Source organism: Phacochoerus africanus, chromosome 11 (genome assembly GCF_016906955.1).
Source record: "Phacochoerus africanus isolate WHEZ1 chromosome 11, ROS_Pafr_v1, whole genome shotgun sequence".
NCBI lineage: Eukaryota > Metazoa > Chordata > Mammalia > Artiodactyla > Suidae > Phacochoerus > Phacochoerus africanus.
Window position 1 is genome coordinate 67,707,857 of NC_062554.1, and position 13,090 is coordinate 67,720,946.

A 13,090-nucleotide genomic window follows, 5' to 3' on the forward strand; every position below is an offset into this window, starting at 1 on the left:
TCTATTATAGTTTATTTGTACCTTTCCTCTTGCTGATTAATCTTGTTAGAATTTTTGTAAATACGTTTTTCAAAGATGAGCTTTACTGTTGTTATTAATGTCTACTTTCTTTTACTTAAAACATTCTCTTCTGTTCTTTTCATAACTCATTGAGTTAAAGTTTAACCTATCTATTATCTATCTTTCGTTTCTATAAACATCTGGGGATGTAGAATTTACTCTGAAGTTACCATTTAACAGCATCCTAAAAGTTATGATGCAGAAATTTTTTTCATCACCTATAAATAATTATATTCTGTAATTTATACTATGACATTTATTTGAATCAGAAATTATTTGAATTTTTAGAAACAATTTTAAATTGTTTAAAATTTTTATATGTAACACTTAAAATCAACATAAGATCATCTTTGCTATTGGTTTTATTTTTTAAATAATAAATGCAGTGTACAAGATATTTATTTTTTGGAAGTTGGCATGGTTATTTAAAAGAAATAGGAAGTTGGTAACCTTTTACTTTTAAAAAATAGATTGCAAATGATAAAACTGGAAAGAACTTTAGAAACCACCACATTCAATGCCCTCCTTCCTTTTACAGGGCAGTAACCCCCAAAATGTCAAATGACAAACATGCGCCTATAGAAAGAGTTGCTGAAAAAAAAAGTACTTTAATTTTTCAGGGTTATCTTTTTATGAGATATAATCCTTAAATAATAGTCTGACTCCCTGAAGGACGGGGTTTGAGAAGTTCCTCCTTAATAAGCCAACCCTTTGCTTGTACCTTTACATTAATCCTGAATCACCCATGGAGGAATAAATATGACCACTCAGTGCTAGTGCTAAGTTCTTGAGCATAATGTTTCATCCTCAAAGCGTAAGAGGAGAAAGAGATGCTGCAATGCAGCCTTCTTTTGGCAGCTGGAAATTTTCACTATTTATCCTTCCTTCTTCAAACAAAGAATAGATGGGAGGATAATAGAATGGAAGTGAAATGAAAGGAGAATAAGTTCAGGGTAGTAGTGGTGAAAAAAAAGTGTCCTTTTTTTTTAACCTCAAACCCTCATATGCTTACATCTTTTTTTTTTTTTAAAGGAGGAAAGAAATACTATTCAGATAGAATAAAATTATTTTTCTACTTTTGTTTTAGAGATGCCAAATATGCTTTCTTTTTCTGTAACTGTCTTCTAAACAATGATATTTTTCCTACTACTATTTGAATATTACCTGTAGAATAAGGCTTTAGATAACATGTACAGCTTATGCCAAAGAATTTGCATAAAGCAATACACTTAAATGTCTATTATTTGTTTAAAAAGTTATAAGATATAAGTCTTTCCTGGAAAGAGTTATAATTTCATGAGTTTACAATTATATAGTCATTGTTTGTGGTCTGCATTGATTTTTCCATTCTCCCAATTTAGAATCACATCACAGAGAACCTGCTAAGTACTCTCTCTACATTACAGTGATTTGTTGATGAGGGGCATTTTGTGGGAACCTAAAATGTTTTAGTAGTCTGATCAGATGTTGTTATATTAATGGGTCTGTAAATGGTTACCCAACAGCTGAAAATAATTTCTCATGCCTATTTTCTGGTTAAAAATAAACATTTTTGAAAGCTCTGTTTGACTTAATAATAGAACTGAAAGTCGGATTTACAGTAACGATGAGTATTATTAAATGAAGCTATGAGAAATTAGAAGGAATTAAGATATAGGTTCATCTTACAGATGAAGGCTGCTGTAATAGACACCACTGAGCCAAGCTTCTTAGAAGCAAAGTCTCTGGATTATGAATATAGACATTCGATTGGTCGTGTTAAAAGAGATGAGAAGTTGTACTGTGTTGAAGAGTGTCCCCTCAAAATTCATGTCCCTTGGTACCTGTGGATGTGACCTTTTTTTTTTTCTTTTTTTGCAAGAAGAGTCTTTTCAAATGTGATCCAGAGGAGGCCCTAATGCAATGACTGGTGTCCTTGTAAGAGGGAAGTTTAGACATAGAGACACAGAGGCGGTCACATGCGAAGAGTGCCCTGTGATGATGATGGCAGAAGTTGGAGGATGCCCCTGCATGCCAAGGAGCACTGAGAATTGTTGGCAACAACTGGAGGTTAAGAAGCAAAGACAGCTTCTTCTCCAGAGCCTTCACGAGGGAGCCTGGCTCTGCCAACTCCTTGCTTTCAGACTTCTGGTCCCCGGTACTGTGAAGGAATACATTTCTATTATTTTAAGCCACCCGGGATTTGAGAATTTGTTATGGCAGTTCTAGGGAACTCATACAGAAGTCATGTTGATTAAAACTATGCAAAATCAATTAGAGTATGTGCTGGAGGTGCCGGAGCCTACATACAAGAGGAGAGGGAGTAAATCTTTAACTTTGAAAAATGGATTGCGTCTCCAAAGACTTTAACAATTGTTCACTCAGGATACTTGTGAGCTTAACTTCTGGGAACCTATCATCATTTTCATGTTTTGTTTTCCACAGATGACATCACGCAGGGGAAGTCAGTATAAGGAAAAAGTCCTGCACAACAGTAAACATAAATTTTAAGTTTACTGGGTCCCTAATGTGCGTTTTTTGTTTTTTTTTTTGTTTGTTTTAAACTCAAGAGCTCATAAGAAAATTACGGCCCCGATTTTCTACAGTAGTTACCATCTTTCAATAAGAATAATAACTCTTTTCCTTGTGACTTTCATTTATATCCAGTGGCTTTCTGGTTCTGTCTCTTTTCTCCTTTCTTGTAGAAACTTTTGTTACAATAATTTTCAAGAATATTTGCTGTAATAATATTCTTATGTCTTTCCTCTTCAGTAGGAACCATGCATTTTTAAAAGAAATTATTCTCTTTTTTGTCAGCTAGATTTCTCTCCTTTTATTTTTTTAAAATGTTTTTAGGTCGATGGCTACAAGATCCTAGTGCTTATCAATGAGTATTAAAATAGTGCAGAGATTTGGAATGACCATTTAGTTTTAGATGTTGGAATGAACTGATAATTTGGACACTGCTTGTACCCTGGAGTAGAATGGCAAACACAAATGTCCAAGGGTGTCAACCAATAGTCTAACTGAAAAGCTAGCTGTAATAAAATGCACAATGTGTGTCTTTTTCATCTGTGGCTGATTCGTATCCTACAGGAAGATGGAAATGTAGGAATGGAAGCTCACTGGTAACAGACCTCCTAATTTTCAGGGGAAAATGGAAATCCAAGTTTCAACAATTGAGTGGGTCTGGGATTTTATCCTACTTGCAAGTGAACAAGTTAGTTTGTTGCAATTTCATCTCTGCTGGCAGAAGAGAAGAGACCCTGGGTCAAAGACAAAGAGCTTTGTTACTCACAGCAATAGAAGCAGCCAGATGATCAACATTTTCTTGTGCTTGTGTCTTGAGCCTGGAACCCCAGAGGGTGACTGAGGAAAGAGCCAGGTGACACCTGCACATATCGTGTGTTGTGTTACTAAAGAAATTCTAAATTAAAAAAAAAACTGTATCTTTTATAATAGGAAGTAAACATCCTTGTTATTTGCTCTAGAGGGAGATATCTCTATCTTCAAAGGCTTTTTACTGTACAAACATCCTTGAAAGAATGGTCCAGAACAATCTCAGGCAATGAGGAGTCTTAGATTATTAATATAACATAGTGCTATTGAGTGGCCTTTCAGAAATTATTTCTATGGGTTATACTGAAAATTACATTTTAATAAGTCTTTTAAATTAAGTCTCTTTACATAAGCATAGTTTTAAAAAAGTGTTTTGAATCCTATAGTTAGACTCTAGGAAGTATTCATTTATATTCTTGATCCTGGACTTATATTTCATGGCCCAGTATATGAACAAAAATTTTAGATCCATATAGGGTTGCCAGTCTTTTTTGTCATATATGGAAACAGTACCTTCAAAACACCTAAATTCTATTTACTATTGCTAACAACTTGGAAAGATTGAATATGCTAATACAATATGGTAACCCAGATGGATCCTGGAACAGAAAGACGACACTAAGGGAAATACTAATGAAATCTAAACATTCAGAGCCTAGTAATCAGAAACATACGAATGTCAGTCTTTTAGTTTTGACAGATGCACGCAGGTGATATAAGATGTTAACAGTGGGAGAAACTGAGTGATGGATATACCGGAGCTCTCTATACCATTTTGACAACTTCTGAATCTGAAATTATTTCAAGATTAAAAAGCTTGTTAAGGAGTTCCCTGGTGGCTCAGAGGGCTGAGAATTTAGCATTATCACTGATGCAGCTTGGGTTGCTGCTGCAACATGAGTTCATTCCCTGGCCTGGAACTTCTACATTCTGTGGGCACAGCCAAAAAAAAAAAAAAAAAAAGCCTGTTAAAAACTAAAAATGGGGAGTTCCTATTGTGGCATAGTGGAAACAAATCTGACTTGATCCCTGGCCTTGTTCAGTAGGTCAGGGATACGGCCATGAGCTGTGGAGTAGGTCACAGATGCGTCTCAAATCCTGCATTGCTGTGGCTGTGGTGTAGGCTGGCAGCTGCAGCTCCGATTTGACCCCTAACCTGGAAACTCCATATGCATAGGGTACAGCCCTAAAAAGCAAAAAAATATATATAATAAAAAATAAAAATGGGTGGTTAATAACCAAAGAGAAGGCAAGAACAAATCTCAAAACAAGGGACAGTTATATGAAAATTAAATACATTTAGCTTTATGAAAATCTGACTGAATTGTCCCTATTTTTCTTTTTTTTTAATAATGATTTTTATTTTTTCCATTATAGCTGATTTATGGTGTTCTGTGTCCCTATTTTTCTTATTTTGGCTTGAGCTACAAAATATTTTGACGTGCATTAGTATAGATCCATTGGATCCATGGATTATCGGCCATGCGATAGCTTTATTTAATTTTGATTTACTGTAAATGAGATTGTTTTTCTCTCTACTTTTCTTAGAGAGCCTGTAGAATCAGGTATCCTACTTTGTAACCAAGCAGATGTTTAACCTATGTCCCTTTTATGAATCCAGTCTGATTCTGTATAATCCCAACTTAGATTTTTTTTTTTTTTTTTTTTGCTTTTTAGGGCCCCACTTGCAGCATATGATATGGAGATTCCCAGGCTAGGGGTCAAATTGGAGCTGCAGCTGCCAGCCTACACCACAGTCACAGCAATGCATGACCCAAGACGCATCCATGACCTACACCATAGCTCACAGCAGTGCTGGATCCTACCCCCTAACTGAGGGCAGGTATTGAACCTTGGGTCGTTAATTGCTGAGCCACACAGGAACTCCATCAGGTTATAAATTTTTTTTTTTTTTAAGTCTTTGCTATTTCTTGGGCTGTTCCCGCGGCATATGGAGGTTCCCAGGCTAGGGGTCCAATCGGAGCTGTAGCCACCGGCCTACACCAGAGCCACAGCAACGTGGGATCCGAGCCGCGTCTGCAACCTACACTACAGCTCACGGCAATGCCGGATCCTTAACCCACCGAGCAAGGGCAGGGACCGAACCCGCAACCTCATGGTTCCTAGTCGGATTCGTTAACCACTGCGCCACGACGGGAGCTCCAGGTTATAAATTTTAATCAGGGTATGTTGATGGGATCCTCTCCAATAGAAGACTTATCTTTTCTAGGATTTCCTTGCTGCAGATGACCCTAGGGAGAGTCAGAATATTTCCACCTCATTTCTCACTATTAGGAGGGAGTGGCAGGGATGGAGGGAATCAGACGGCTCATGGCAGGGCCAGTCAGGAGCAAACTGGAAGAAGCTGTTGCAGACAAGTGCCAGTAGAACAGATTCCAGCCATGCAGCCACAAACCTGTCTGATTAGTGCACGTGCCTGGGAGAAGCTTAGGGTGCAGTAGAATCTCAGTTCCTGCGAAAGGGGATTGGCTAGAGCACAGCTGCTCAACCTGAGGCAGCATGTTGGAATCATTTGGGCAGATTAAATAATGCCCACACTCCATCCCTACAGGTGCTGATATATTGGGCATGGAGTGAGGCTTGATCATTTTCAGAAAGCTTCCCCTGGGGCAGTAATGTGATACTCATTGGCGCCCAGGTTGGCGAACTGTGCTTGAATGAGTAAGGGTCTCCCCTGTGGAGAAGGATGACTGGTGTGAGCCCTGACCTGCAGGGCAGAAGCCAGTCCTGAGACTGATGCCATAGAGGGGGAAAGAGCGTGACTTGGGGAGCAGAGCAGGATCACAGGGCTGCAGGGTGTTGTTCTGGCTTGAAAGTGTCTGCACTAACCCTGTCCCTTTTAAAGTGACCAAACGCATAGTGATTTGCCTGTGACTTGCACGCATGTAGCACCAAATGACTTGCATCCTGGGAAAGCCCTTAGTTCCAGACGGTGGTCACTTTAGTCTCCTTAGTCCTGGTCAGAGCATCTTGTATGGTATCCTCTTAACAGCATCTCCAAAAAGTAGCTCTTTGCCTCCTGGCTTCGTGCATGACAGAATTCTCACATAGTCTTTCACTTTTTACCTTCCATTTTGTTTCTGATAAAACCAGTTGGAGAGAAAGAGAGGAGTGGAGAAGAGCTATGGATGCTTATATCCTTCATGGTTCACTTGGAATCTGTTCTGCACTACACTTAGCTATGCTAGTTAAGTGTAGTTTTTCAGTGTGCTCAGCAATGAGGAGCTTCAGAATGCAGAGGGAGATGCAGTGGAAAGCAGTTGTTCTCAAATTTTAGAGTGCATCGAAGTCACCAGAGAGCTTCCAGAGCCTCTGACTGGGTATGTCTGGGGAGAAGCTTGAGAATCTGCATTTCTAACACGCTGATGCTTTGGGGCTGGAAACCACTCTTTGAGAACCACCAACATGAAGAGACTTGACACTGCACCAGGAATATCTGGTTGTGAAGGCTCACTTTAAATCTAAGTTCTCTCATTTGTGAAATGGAGAAATGAATATTCATTTCATCAGTCATCATGAGCAATGCCCAGGATATGGCATATACTTTCATTCTCTGAAAGATCTGTGTTTCTGGTAGCCTCCACTTGGGGATGGTTGGATATTGGATTGAATGTTTTTAGGTTAATACTTCCAAAAATGGTCATCAAAATCAGCTGGGGAACTTTTTGCAACTCTGAAGAGCCTGGAGCCCTCCCTCCTTGGAGATTGAGTAGTTCTGAGGAAATGCCTGGGAACTAGTGGGTGATTCTGGGAATCACAGCGATTCTGATAGTCAGTTTTGAGAACCCCCGAGGCTGAGCAGCATTTCTCTAGGGCAGGGCTTCTCAAGCACTGCAGCTTCATTGAATCAACTGGAGCACTTTAAAAGATCCTCATGCCTGCATCCTGTCTCCAGAGAGTATGATTTACTCGGGTTGGAGCACAGCATGAAACGCTGGGATTTTAAAAGCTCTGCAAGGTGTTTCTGATATGCAGCCGCGGTTGAGGACCTCTATTCCAGTGTATTCAGAGTAAGAAAAACATGGAATGTTTGTTAAAATGCAGATTCTTGGATATAACCCAGAGCTACCTAAACAAACTCTCTAGGAGGGCTAGAAACCAGGAATCTGCATTATTAGTTAATGCCTTGAATTGTTAGCCTTAACAAATGGAGTATGAGAATCATAGCTAGAGGGTCAGGATAGAATCACCCATTGAGTAAATATTGCCTGATCGCACCTGATTACATAGCAGTTTACAGTGGACTTGACTGTAGCTCATGGAATCCCCCACATACTCACATGAGGCAGTGTGGGTTGTTATTTTCCCCATTGGATTGATGAGGAAGCTGAGGTCATGGGAGGCGCTCCCTCTAATAGCACACTTGGGGATGTAAATATAGATCGGGCACCTGTGCCTCCCTGAAAGGAGACCATAGTCTAGTGGGGACATGGGACAGAAACAAGAATGCAGGTAGAAAGAGATAAAATAGGAAAATTCAGAGAAGGAAGGATTGACAAGGTTGATATTATCAGGAGGTGCATCTGTGGAGCCTTTTTGGAAAAGGTGGCCCTGGTCTATCTTGGAGCTGATAACGTTGTACTTTCCTTTGAGGGTCTGGAAGGAGAATAAATGACCTTGGCCTCGTGGTTGTGCTCTTCTTGGTTCCCTTTATTGGGTTTTCCTAGTTTTATAACCCATGCTGTGTAACATCTTTGCATTATCATCTCATCATCTTTATAATAAATTCTGCTTTTCTTTTGAGATCTTTCTGGCTGTTTAATAAAAATATGGTTTGTCTTTGAATTTTGCAAATAAATGATCATTTTGACTTCCCTAGAATAAAATTTGCAACCCAGTTTTTTTCCACGGAAGATGAACTGTATGATATTTTTGTAGAGGTGGGTAATTTTTTTAGCTACAACTATCTAATTAGCCAAAAATAAACATCTATACTGTTATGACTGGGTTATTAAATCAAGGAATATGAAGAAAGTTTCAAGGACAATGGATTTATTTCTAGCACAAAAGAGACAGTAAGAAATAAAGCTATGACTGGCAGTTGGATAAAGAGCCAAGCTCTACCGGGATGTGCTGTTTTTTTTTTTTTCTTTTCCTACAACATCTGTCTTAGTTATCATATATAGTACCTACTTTCATAAAGCATCTGCTTCCTCATGAGAGTCGTATGAAGACATGGATAATGTTTATCATTGATAACATTTGAGAAAGTTGGCTTCAGTGGTAGCCTTTATTTTCAGTTTTTGTCTTTTTAGGGCACACCTGCAGCCTATGGAGGTTCCCAGGCTAAGGGTCCAATTGGAACTGTAGCCGCCAGCCTAAGCCAGAGCCACAGCAATTCGGGATCCGAGCCACATCTGCAACCTACACCACAGCTCATGGCAACACCGGATCCCAAACCCACAGTGAGGAGCCAGGGATCAAACCCGCATCCTCATGGATGCTAGTTGGGTTCGTTAACTGCTGAGCCACACAGGAACTCCGAAATATACAATTTTTAATAAATGAATTTTACTATTTTAAAATACAGTGCATCTTTTAAAAAACATATATTTGTAAAGAAATGTGATTATATTTGTCCTTTAAAATAGCCACTAAAATTTTAAATGCACATATTCTTTGACCTACCAAGTCTGTATGTGGTAATCTGTCCCATGTATATAGTGACAGAAGTGCACAAAAATATATGAAAGGATATTTGTTGCAATATTGTGTATGACACCAAAAAAAAAAAAAAAGAGAGAGAGAGAGACGACCTCAATGTCCATTTGTACAGGATTGTTTAAATGACTTATGGTTCAGCCCTGTGATGGAATATTCTGACATCATTGAAAGAATGAGCTTCATATCAAGGTTATCTTAAGGGAAAAAATCAAGTGGTAGGACAATGTGGATAAAGTAAACTCATTTGTGCACTGAAAAGGATATATATTTATGTATATACAGATTTTCCTAAATATGCATAGACAACTCCTGACATGGACACAAAATCTGTCAAAAATTCTTAATCGTAGAAAGCAACTGCAGCCTGGACAGTGTGTAGGAAGGGGATATTTTTACTCTTCATCATGTACCTCCTGAATCCTTAGGATTTTGCTGTATTTATTGTTTTGAAAATAATGGATAAAAATACTTATTTAAAAGCAAAATGTATTAAATTTGTTTTATTTATTTATTTTAATAATTTAATAATAGCTTTATCTAAATTAAAGAAGCCCTTTAATATTAAGGCCTCAGTTCTAGACTAAGAAATATTTCCAGGCATGTTAAAGGAAGAAAGCAACCTACTTCAGTTCTAATTTGAAATATTTGTTGATTTATGATGAATCATCCCTGAAAAAAAAATCACAGCCCCAAAAAATTAATTTCCACCATTATTTAGAAAATTGACAAATAATGCCAGTTGAGAGTCTCAAGATTTGAATTGTAATAGTCTAAATTGAGGAGATTTTTGCCCCCTGGTGTTTATGCTTCTCTTGAAGTGTCATGGAAACATTTGATAATGATTCAACCATACTGAGCTCTTCATTTCATTCGCAGTGTTAGGCTTTTGTGCAGATGGATCCTGATCATATGCTGTTTTTGGATTGACTCCTAATTTTCAGAATCAGAAATTAGTGAAAGATTGTTTCTCATCATCTAAGCTTCTCTCTAGCCTCAAGATAATGGAGGATTGTTTCAAAACATGAATTCTTTGCCCTTTTTTATGATTTAATATAACATGTTTCCAAAGTTGGTGTTTTAAAGAAAACCTTAGTAATTTATAAATCATTTCTTACATACCTCTGATATATTTTCCACGAGGACAATGACTTGTCAGCTTCCATTGTTCCCCATTCTGATACCGTAATTCTTGCCGTTATCTTTGCGATTTCTACTTCTTTTGGTTTCTACTCTCTATCTGCTGTTCACTGCTAGTTTTAGACCTCTGAGAGAGAAGATCTGATTGGATGATGTAGTCAGTATACATTATTTAAAGAAACACTTGAAGATAGAATTTTTTCTCTTCCCAGGTTACCCCACTGACTTTAACCATTTGTGTTTGGCCAAAGGAAAGCTAGAGTTTCTATTCCTAGTCTAATGAGATGTGTCCAAGAAATCAAGGTCATTTGAAACATAATAACCTCTCCTACTTAGAATTTAATCTTTTGGGCAGTTCACCAGTCCAACAGCCCAACAGAAGGAATTTTGTATTCTGTTAAATTTACCCCCAGTGCTACTTCAAAAATTAGGAAAAAATCACCCTGGGGAGAGCTTAGATTTGCACTGCGTAACCTACACATTCTAGATTCAACTCATAAGTAGTGTTTGCACTCCTAGTTGGCATTTTTCCAGGTGGACAACGTAGACTCTCAGAGATTGTGACCTCCTGCATTAAATAGAGATAACAACATTTCTTTGCAGAAGTGCTGTGAGGGTTTAAGGAGAATGTCTGTGTAAGCTGAGTAGGAAAATAAGTGACACAAAGAAATTATAATAGTACAGCTTTATTGAGTGTGCACCAAGTGCCAAGCATTTTTCTAAGCCCTTTATACATTTTTTTATTGCTTTTTAGGGCTGCACCTATGGCATATGTGTGTTCCCAGGCTAGGGGTCCAATTAGAACTACACCACAGCCACAGCCATGTGGGATCTGAGCCACGTCTGCGACCTACATCAGAGCTCCTGGAAACACCAGATCCTTAACCCACTGAGCAAGGCCTGGGATCAAACCCACATCCTCATGGATCCTAGTCCGTTTTATTAACTGCTGAGCCACAACAGGAACTCCTATGCATATTAGCTCTTTGATCATCTGAGCAACCCTATGAGATTTACTCCCATTTGACAGGTGACACAATAAGACTGTGATGTGCTTCAGATTACATGGCTAGTAAGGGAAGGAGCCGTTAACATATAAACCAACCCTGTGCCTGGCCTTCTTTCTGCCCTTGGGTCCATGGCCTTCTGAGTGCCATCCCTTGTCAGAACTACAGGCGAAGTACCTCCCCATCTTATGTTTCATACTGTTCAGCCACAGTCCTCCGTTCATGATGCTTAGTGACTCCCTTGTGAATTTGGAGCCTGGCTTCAGGGCTTGCACTCTGGGCCAGCTGACCTACTCTCTCTTTTTTTTTTTTTTTGTCTTTTTGCTATTTCTTTGGGCCGCTCCTGCAGCATATGGAGGTTCCCAGGCTAGGGGTCCAATCGGAGCTGTAGCCACTGGCCTACACCAGAGCCACAGCAACGCGGGATCTGGGATCCGAGCCACATCTGCAACCTACACCACAGCTCATGGCAACGCCGGATCCTTAACCCACTGAGCAAGGGCAGGGACTGAACCCGCAACCTCATGGTTCCTAGTCGGATTCATTAACCACTACGCCACGACGGGAACTCCTGACCTACTCTCTTTACCCCTTTGCAAAGCTGAGCATCCTTGATCCTGTTGGATCACCTCACAAGGAGCAGCAGACTTGAACCAGGCGCCTTCCTTGGAATTCCAGTGAAGACACTGTCTTCAGCCTGTTCTGTCATCATGTCTTCGTGATCTCTCCTCTTCACTTGTCAACACTGAGTATTTTAGGTAGGGTTTGTCCTTGAGCAAGTAGGTGACATTTGCCCCTTTAAACCACCCACTCCCTCTGTTCTTCCCTTGTCACTCTTTCACATATCGGATGAATTAGAAGCTGAAGAAATGGGAGATTAGTGGAGGAATGGAAAGGTTATTTAGACCACTGCTTTGCAGACTTGTATGTACAAATGAATCACCTAGGGACCTCATTGAAATACTGATTCTGATCTGCTAGGTCTGGGGTAGGGTCTGGGATTCTGCATTTCTGACATGATTCTGGTGATGCCAGTGCTGCTGTTTTCTAGACCACACTCTGAGTAGCAAGACAGGGGTACCACTTTTCAATGGCTGAGGCTCTACCCTGTTACCTCTTCCAGGAACATTTAATCCAAAGAAATAAGCCTGTCTAGGGGAATTTAGGTAATGTGACCAGCAACTGGAAGGAGCTTCTCCATTCCAAACCCTACTCTAGAGTACACTGCTTCCCAGTGAAGCCATTCCTGGTTGGAAGAAAGGATAGTGTGAACCCGTTAGTTTTTTGTTTGTTTGTTTTGTTTTTGTCTTTTTAGCTGTTTCTTGGGCCGCTCCCTCCGCATATGGAGGTTCCCAGGCTAGGGGTCGAATCAGAGCTGTAGCCACCGGCCCACGCCAGAGCCACAGCAACGCGGGATCCGGGATCCAAGCCGCATCTGCAACCTACACCACAGCTCACGGCAATACTGGATCCTTAACCCGCTGAGCAAGGGCAGGGACCGAACCCGCAACCTCATGGTTCCTAGTCGGATTCGTTAACCACTGAGCCACGACAGGAACTCCCTGTTAGGTTTTGATATAAACACTGTAAAAAGAGGCATCTTCTTCCAGTTCAGTTTAGTGACTCTCAGCTGATGTGTATTCGTTTTCCTTAGCTATAAGGGAAAGAGTGTGGTTTTTCTGCTCCTCAAGGTTGCCTTTCCCAGGACGGGGGGAAGTGACTGATTGAACTCTTCCTGGTGAAGGAGCCACATGTGTACCTCGGTGTCTCTTTCTTTGTTCCTTCTCTCATCACCTACATAAAAGAAAAGTTAAGTCAGCTCTTATTTCCCTGCCTTTTGATTTGGAGTCAGCTCTCTAGGAGTGTTTATGAATAATTCCGTT

General features: G+C 39.8%; 1 protein-coding gene across 6 annotated transcripts in view; it reads left to right on the top strand.

Annotated features, from left to right (window-relative positions):
- ADAM22 (ADAM metallopeptidase domain 22) overlaps positions 1 to 13,090 on the top strand; it is a 236,023-nt gene that overhangs the window by 134,157 nt on the left and 88,776 nt on the right. The window lies entirely within an intron of this gene.